The sequence below is a fragment of the Trichosurus vulpecula genome, chromosome 2, assembly GCF_011100635.1.
Source record: "Trichosurus vulpecula isolate mTriVul1 chromosome 2, mTriVul1.pri, whole genome shotgun sequence".
In the NCBI taxonomy this organism is placed as follows: Eukaryota; Metazoa; Chordata; class Mammalia; order Diprotodontia; family Phalangeridae; genus Trichosurus; species Trichosurus vulpecula.
In genome coordinates, this window is record NC_050574.1 from 101,569,524 (window position 1) to 101,578,108 (window position 8,585).

Sequence of the window (8,585 nt, forward strand, 5' to 3'; positions counted from 1 at the left end):
TGGAAATGATGTACTTTAAATGGTACTTAGAGTTTAATTTCCAGGCTATATTCAAGAGAGGAAAATTTTGAAGAGTTAAATAATTATGCTCCCTAGCACTCTTCCACCCCACCAAACACATAGGACAACTCTGAAGACAACAATAAGTTTCTAATTTTCATTCTGATTTGGCCCTCTCTATAAAATCTACAGTAAAATGGTCTAGGCACGCATTCAAATTATATTTAATGAAAACATCAGGACCTGGCTTGGAATCCCACCTATGGAGTTTACTACCCATGTAATTTGGCAAATCACTTAACATCTGTAAAATGAGAGATTTGGATTAGATGGCCCCTTTTTTAAAAAAAAAAAAGCATGCTGGCAACTAAGCAATGAAGTAGATGGAAAGCACTAACATGGAGTCAGGAAGGCCAGAGTTCAAATCCTGCCTCAAAAGCTTACTAGCTGTGTGACCCTGGGCAAATTACTTAATCTCACTGAGGTTCAGTTTTTTCATCTGTAAAGTGGGCATAATCATCTTGCCTAAGTCCCAGAGCTGTAGTGAGGATCAAAATGTGATAACATATGTAAAGGGCTATATAAATTGTCAAACACCACAGAGATACTGTTTAGTTATTCTGTTTCAGAGCAGAATTCAACCTTAAAGACCTAGAGGCATCTTAGCTGTTCATTGAATAAAGTTTTGGGCCTGGAATCAGGAAAACCTGAGTTCAAATCTATCCTTAGACATTTACTAACTGCATAATCCTGAGCAACTGACTGAACTTCTGTCTGCCTCAGTTTCCTCAACTGTAAAATGGGGATAATACTAGCACCTACCTCCCAGCATTGTTGTGAAGATCAAATGATACACTTATAAAGTACTTAGCACAGTGTCTGATGAATAAATGCTTGATTCTTTACTTTCTTCCTTCTCCACGGGAAAAACACAAGATATTCTCCAGCTACACATCAAAATGTCAGGAGGCTCAGTGAGGAACATGAATATGTGACTTGGGCAAGTCACTTAATTTCCCTGGGATTCAGTTTCTTCATGTTTAAAATGTGGAGATTTCCTGAGATAGGTTCTGAGCTCACATCCAGCTCTGGACCTAGCCCTATGAAGAGTCATACTTTTTCAGACAACTTTGTGCTATGGACTAATTCTTTTCAATCATATTACTAAGTATAGAGATTAGTTAGAATGAATAGTAGAGGATAAAAATACCTCTTCTATCTACCTGATTCACAGAGATATGATAACAAGGGGATAATGCATATGAATGTGTCCCAAAAGTAAATGGAATAAAACAAGCATTTCTGTAACATAATACAATAAAAATGATGATTGCATATGAAAGTGCAAATCTACTATGCACAACTTGCTATTCCTTTCAAATGTACAACAACATTTTCATACTTTAAAACTGCTGTATGACTTTGGGGACACCCAGTTTATGGGCCTATATACAAATATTGGGCACCACTTTGCACAGTGTTTATTGTTTGATCTGGGGAGTGGTATTTATTGGATGTCCCTATATCAGTCAAGATGGAAGTACAGAGGCCACTCACGGGTTCATTCCATATACTGATCAGCACAGAAACTATAACCTGTTCTGTTTTTCCAACCAAGGCTGGTTTACCCTCCTTAGGTAATTTGGTGGACTTCACCTCCCATAGGTTCACCATATTCGTGCAGAACTCAATGTAACCCCCGAATGACTTTAGCTGTATCGTAGCTGAAAACTCCAGAACTCAAGCTGTGCACCAATCTCAGTATCTCCAGCAAAAAAGACTACAAGTGTGAATCAGAATGTCTGGAGATCCTTTTTGATTTGAAGACATCCTTCTGTTTGGTAGATAAAAATATAGCCTTAAGGGCTTTCTACATAAAAAACAAACCCACAACATGTTCCCTATGTGTACATCAAAATCATAGGAGCTTCTGTGAGTGACATGAATGTGATGATCACTTTGTTTAGTAATCTGTTGTGTATTGAGATAAAGTGCGATGTAAAAAAGAAAAATAAATGTTTTCCAAAGAGGTTAGCCACTATATTGAAAGAAGTCCTAAATAATATCCAAATGAAAGAAAGATTGCTCTTTGAAAGCAAGGTTGATCAAATGTTCCCTTTTGCCTCTTTGGTTCTTTATATGGTATAAATTGTATCCAACAATAGAATATTACAAAAACTTTTAAGTGAATTCAAGATGAGCACTTCCTTTTTTTCCTTTTCCTTTTTCTTTTTATATGAATATGAAACTTCACAAATTTTTAATATGAAACTTCACAAATTTGCACATTATCCTTGCACAGCTGCCACATTAATCTTTTCTGTATCATTTCAATTTTAGTATATGTGCTGCTGAAGTGAGCAAAAGACAAGCATTTATTAACCATCTACCATGTATACACCACAGTGCTACGTGGTAGGGTGAAGACAGGAAGAGGGACTAGATCTGTGATTTCGGTATCATAAGGAACTCCCTGGTAAGGAAATTCCCTCTATTAATGCAGGTTGGTAAATCCTCTGCCACCAATAGTCTTAAAGAACTTCTTAGACCTAAAGCATTTTGGTTTGAAGTGACTTACACACTGACAAGGAGCCATTACACATTACACAACCTAAGTTTTCCTGACTTTAAGTCAAACTGTAACTACTACGACTCTGGTGAGGATATGTAATAGAGAGTGCATTACACCTGGAGTCAAGAAGACCTGAATTTAAATCTGCCCTCACACACTTACTAGCTGTGTGACACTGGGCAAGTCACTTTACTTCTGTCTACTTCAAATCCCTCATCTATAAAATGGACTTAATAATAACACCCACCTCCAAGAGACACTGCATGCATCAAATGAGATAATATTTGAAAGGTACTTTATATACCATAAAGAGCTATAAAAATTCTCTCATTATTGTTTCTTTTTATTACAAAGGTAAAACAAAAATGCACAGAGATATGAAAATCTATCTAGCCATCCATGTAAGATATTTCAGCATATTTCAGCACTTCATATTTCTATGGCTCATTGATATCACCTATGCAGAGAGTATCTTCCATGCCAATTACAACCTTTCACGCCTTCTTCTCTTTTGTGGCTCTTACCATTACTATTCCACAGGGAGCCAGGGCAGTCCCAATATGGCAGGGGCCTTCTTCCATATGTCTTTACATTGTATGGATACCAAGAGCGCTTTTACTCTATGACTGGCCCATTCCTCTATAACCCAGCCAATCATATCATTTGCTTGTGATGCCCTGGATTCCAGGTTTCCTGTGGAATTTTTCATTGATAATATCCAACAGCTCCCTCCTGCCCACTGTGCCCATTTCCATTGCCCTTTGGGAGCTCTACCTAGAAACAAAAATTTAGACCTCTAATTAAACTAGAATTTAATTCTCAAAACTGTAGTCAAGCTGGAAGCTAAGAAATTATGGCCATAGATTAGATTAAGCTTCATTGCTTACGTGCTTGCAAGATGGTTTAAAAAAAAAAGATAAACAAGAACCAAAAGCTGTTTGTTCTGAGAATGCAACAACAAGAAACTAAAGCTGTTTAGAAATTTTGCAGTGATTAAAATCTAACATCTGAAGATCCTTAAGATTGTATGTTATGTCCTATCTTGTTTATACTACAATAGGGTCTTTGAGCTTACTTCCTTGATGTAAACAATTCTGTCCTAACTTGCAGTGCTTTACATGTAGATGCTAAATCGGAAATAGCAACCTACATTACTCTTGAGAATGCATAAATGCTCCAGATCATGTCCATGTCTGTTACTCAAAGTTCTCTCTCTCTCTCTCTCTCTCTCTCTCTCTCTCTCTCTCTCTCTCTGTCTCTCTCTCTCTCTCTCTCTCTCTCTCTCTTTCTCTCTCTCTCTGATTGAGTGGCATTATTAAGTTGATTTGGGAAACTGCTGTCTTTGCAATTGTTGGTTTACATAATAAACCTTTGGTTCTAATAGATCCTACCATAAACACAATGCAAAAACTTTCCCCCCCCCTCCCCCCGCTTCAACACCTTGAAATTTAGTTCTTTGGATTTCATGGTACTCTAAAAAGTATAGGCATATAGCAATATCAGAAGAATATTATTACTAAAAAAGATGGGTCTTGGTTTCTGGGGAAAACTTAGAATGATGAAAAAGTCTATAAAAATTTCCTAAAGGCAATCCAGTCCTCTTTTCTATACCTACATAAAACTGGGTCTGGGTCATCATCTACCTGCTATTTCTTTCCAAGAAATATGATTATACTGATGGCCCATTTCAATAAGATGTCTCTCCAAATATATATCACAGTCTGGACCAAGGGCAGGGGAACTTGCAGCCTCAAGTTCACATGTAGCCTTCTAGTTCTTTGTGTGTAAGACTTTTAACTGAGTCCAAGTTTTACAGAACATATCCTTTTATTAAGTAGATTTCTTCTGTGAAGTTTGGATTCAGTCAAAGGGCTGCACTTGAGGACCTAGAGGGCCACGTGTGGCTTCAAGGCCACAGGTTCCCTACCCCTGGTCTGGACAATAGCAATTTTTCATCTGCTTGGATTTTATTACATTGCTAATTAGGCCAAAGTCTTTGAGGCATTGTATTTCTCACAGAGAATGCTCTGCATTTCTGAACCTTGATGAAATTTTCACATATTATCAGTAAACATGAATATTTGAAGGACCTCAAATATTTGGAGAACTCTGTCCTGTACATCCTCCACAACAACAGCAAATACCTTTGGCAAACTTGTGCCTCCTTCGTTCGCTCAGGAAAGAGATTAGATGTGGATGTAGAAAAGGTGGTAATGAAACCAGATTAATGAAGGGATGTTTGAGAGATAGTTCAGAGAGAAAGAAAGAAGACTTCCCAGGACAAAGCCTTGGGGGTGGGGTTGGGATGACAGTTGGGGGGCATGGCATAATTGATAATACAGAAAGGAAGACTAAGAAAGAATGGTTAGACAACCAGAAGAGAGCATCATCGCAAAATCTGGGGAAGGAGAGAGTATTCAGAAGGAAAGGGTGGTCAAAAGATCCAAGGAGTCCAAGAAAGAGAAAGATTGAGAAAAGGAAACTTTAGATCTTAAGAGATTTTTGATAACCATATAAAAAGCAGTTCCCAGTTGAATGGTTAGATAAAAAACTAGACTGCCAAAGGCTGAGACATGAGAGGGAGGAGTGAGAGTGGAGGCAATGAATTGAGCACAATTTTCTGGAGTTTGCTTATGACACAACACATAGCTTTTCATTTTATCTAGATATACTTTGTAACTAGGTGCTGCTTAAGCCATGCCTAATGGATGGAGTATGGCACCGGGGAGGTCTGACTCTTCTCCTGTCTCCTATTCCCCAAATTCAATCAGTTGTCAAATTCCTTTAAGCCTGTTTTTACTTCTCTTGCAACCGTCTCCTTGTTTCAACTTCGACTGCTTATCACCTTGATTCAAGCCATCGTTGTCTCCATACTTCTAGTCTCTCTCTTTCCAATACATCCCACAGACTACATTGATCTGGTGTCACTTCCCCATCCCTCAAATAATCTTCACTGATTTTCTTAAAAACAAACACAACTAAATATAATACAAACCCTCCAGCATGTCATCCAACGGCCTACACAACCTTGAACAACCTACCCTTCCATCTAGCAATCCCATTCATGCACTTGACTTTCAACTCAATTCAACGTTGATTAAATGTCTCTCACATACAAGGCACTGTGCTAAAAGTTGGGGAGGCAAAGACAAGAAATGGAACATGACACTTACCTGTTCTGGGCCAGGTTTAGTGTGGGTCACTCCAGTGACTGAGGTTCAGGACTGGAATACAATGAAATTCTCATGGATCATAAAATGCAATTATAATAACTACTCTGAATAAATTGAAAACATGTCTTTTGTGCTTAGCATGTGCCAAGCACTGCACTTAGCACTGGAAATAAAATAGAAAATTAAAAAAAACAGTCCCTGCCATCAAGAAACTTGCATTCTAATTGGGGGAACCACACACATTGGGGAGTAGTGGGTAGGATGGGGCACTTTGGTCCTAAAAGTTACAGGAATGGTGAGTGGGACAGTATGGGAGTAGATTGAAGGACACCTCTTCCAGGAGCAATGGCAGAGTTGATTTGATCATGGTTCTAAAACTGGTAGATGGGTTTGGGAGGAAAGATTATTTCTGTGGGTTTTTTTAATCATAACATTTTTTACCCAGCCCTGCTTTTCTTTTGTTTGTATTCTGAGATGCAGCACTGAATATATTTTCAGAGAAATAAAATAATTAGAGAAATACACCTGGACTTCTTCCAGTTACCTGCTGGCCAGTCAACCTTAGGACAGAAGGAGAATGGTGTGATCAGAGAACATTAGCCTAGAATCAGGACATATGGGTTCCAGTTAGTTAATGATTCAGGAACTAAACAGATGCGTAACTTCCCTAAGTCTCTGTAGCCTTTTAAAAAATAAGGCATTTGAACAAAATTACTTTGAATGATTTTTCACACTCTAAAATCCTAACATTCTCTGTTTGGCCTGCTCAGTTCATTGGGTTCCAAAGAAATTTAACCCTTCAATGTACAACCTAGAGTCTCCAAAATTTGTATTGTATCAATCCCAGGATAGGAGGCTGAAAGGAATGGATTTTGACCATATGTTACTGAAGAATTAGAGTGTTTCTTCTTACATCAAAGCTGCATTAAAAATAACGTGGAAGAAAAGGTAAAGGACCCAGGGCAAATCTCCTGAGAAGATGGGTTTGGTCATGCCCTAATATGTTTCCAAGCAACGTCAGCTTTACTGTCTGAATTGAGGAAATTGTTCTTGATTAAAATCTATTAGATTTGCTTCATCCCTCAATCCATCCCCATTGGCAGCCAGTTTCGACTGCAGAAAAAATCAGTGGATAGCTGGTCAGCTTCCAAACTCTCTCTAAGCTAGCCAACCTCATTTCTTAGCAGAACACCTTCAACTCACATAGTAGTTAAAAAGCATTCTTTCCATTAGCTTGCCTTTTCAATGCAAAAATTTTTCTGAGAATTATGGAGAAGGGTCTGGGGAGTATATCCTGGATAATTTGGGAATACAGCATAGAGGGGTGGTACTTAAGGTCATTTTCATAGACATTTCATGTCAAAGCTTGCAGGCACCTCAAAGACTGTATAATCCAACCTGTTCATTTTATGGATAAGGAAACTGAGGACCAGGGAGTGGAACTGATTTTATTTAAATCTTTTTTAATCCAGCGGCCTGAGGGCATAATGGATCTCCCAGAATAAAGTCAGTTGCATAAATATCTCCTACCTAATTTAACAGTTTCTGAGGAATTCTCTAGATTCTGCATTGCAGGCTTAAATTTCCTTGGAATCTAAATGGCCTGATCAGATGCCAAGGTTTGACACCAGGAAAACTGTGAGCATCTATTTGGAAGTGGGAAAATAAGAGCCCTACTGGTAATAGAAAGGAAGGATTAATTTAAAGGAAGCCTAAGGAAAAAAAGAGAAGGGAGAGGAGACTTACAGACACAAGAAGGATCCTGCATGATGATAATCCATCTCAACACTTTATAGCCACACCATATATAGTATGTCTGCAAAGATGAGTGGGAATCAGTTTTTTTTGGTTTTTTTTTTTTTTGGCAAGTCAAACATATACTTTTAAAATACTTTAGAAGCTTACCACTTAAAGGCACACTACAGTGAATCACCTTATAAAGCTAAAAATCCTTTCATAATATGATTTTATTTTGTGGTTTGAGTCAGATTTTCTTAAAATAGAGACCACAGGCTCATAGATTTTGAGGTTGAAAGAGACTTAGGGGCCATTCAGCTCAACCTCTTCATTTTACAGATGAGAAAATGGAGTGAGGCTCAGGAAAGTTAATTGACTTGTCAAAGTCTTGCAAAGAGGATTCATTTGTATTTACAAGTCTACATATTGCTTTGCAAATGTTCTTTTGTCCTGTCACTTTTATATGCTCAGAACCCTAGCCACACTTCTCTCTGGTGAAGAGACATCCTCCTACAACATTAAGTGAAACCTCCTCCTCTTCTTCTTTCTCCTCCTCTTCTTCTTCCTTCTTCTCCTCTTCTTTCTCCTCCTCCCCTTTCTCTGACATTTGAAGAATACTTTAAGATTTCCAGAGCATTTTTATCCCCATCTTGCAGATGAGGAAACTGAGTTTCAAAGAGGCTAAATTGACCTCAACGATTACTGTATGGCTAATTAAGTGACAGAGCAGAGGCTTGAGTCACAGAAAGGTAGGGATTTGGAATTCAGAGATCTTTTAATCCCATCTATATTTCTATGAGATCCCTGAAAATTGCTCCTTACACACACACACACACACACACACACACACACACACACACACACACGCACACACGCACACACGCACACACACACATGCACGCACACACACACATGCATGTACTCACACACACAGACACACATGCACACACAACCTCATTGATCTGTAGACTGAAGGCAATTTTTTAAAACAAGAAACAACATGTGTAGTGCGAAAGCCCTGATCCAATCAAGACCTAGGTTCTAGCCATGACTAATATCAACTCGTTTTATCTCTCTCAGTCTTGACTTCTCAGTCTGTAAAA

The 8,585-nt window shown here is 38.3% G+C and overlaps 1 non-coding gene across 1 annotated transcript; it reads right to left on the reverse strand.

Annotated features, from left to right (window-relative positions):
- Positions 1 to 2,252: 2,252 nt before the first annotated feature.
- Positions 2,253 to 2,364, reverse strand: LOC118840518. Its single transcript, XR_005009705.1, has one exon. It is a non-coding gene; the product is annotated as a U6 spliceosomal RNA (small nuclear RNA).
- Positions 2,365 to 8,585: the final 6,221 nt, after the last annotated feature.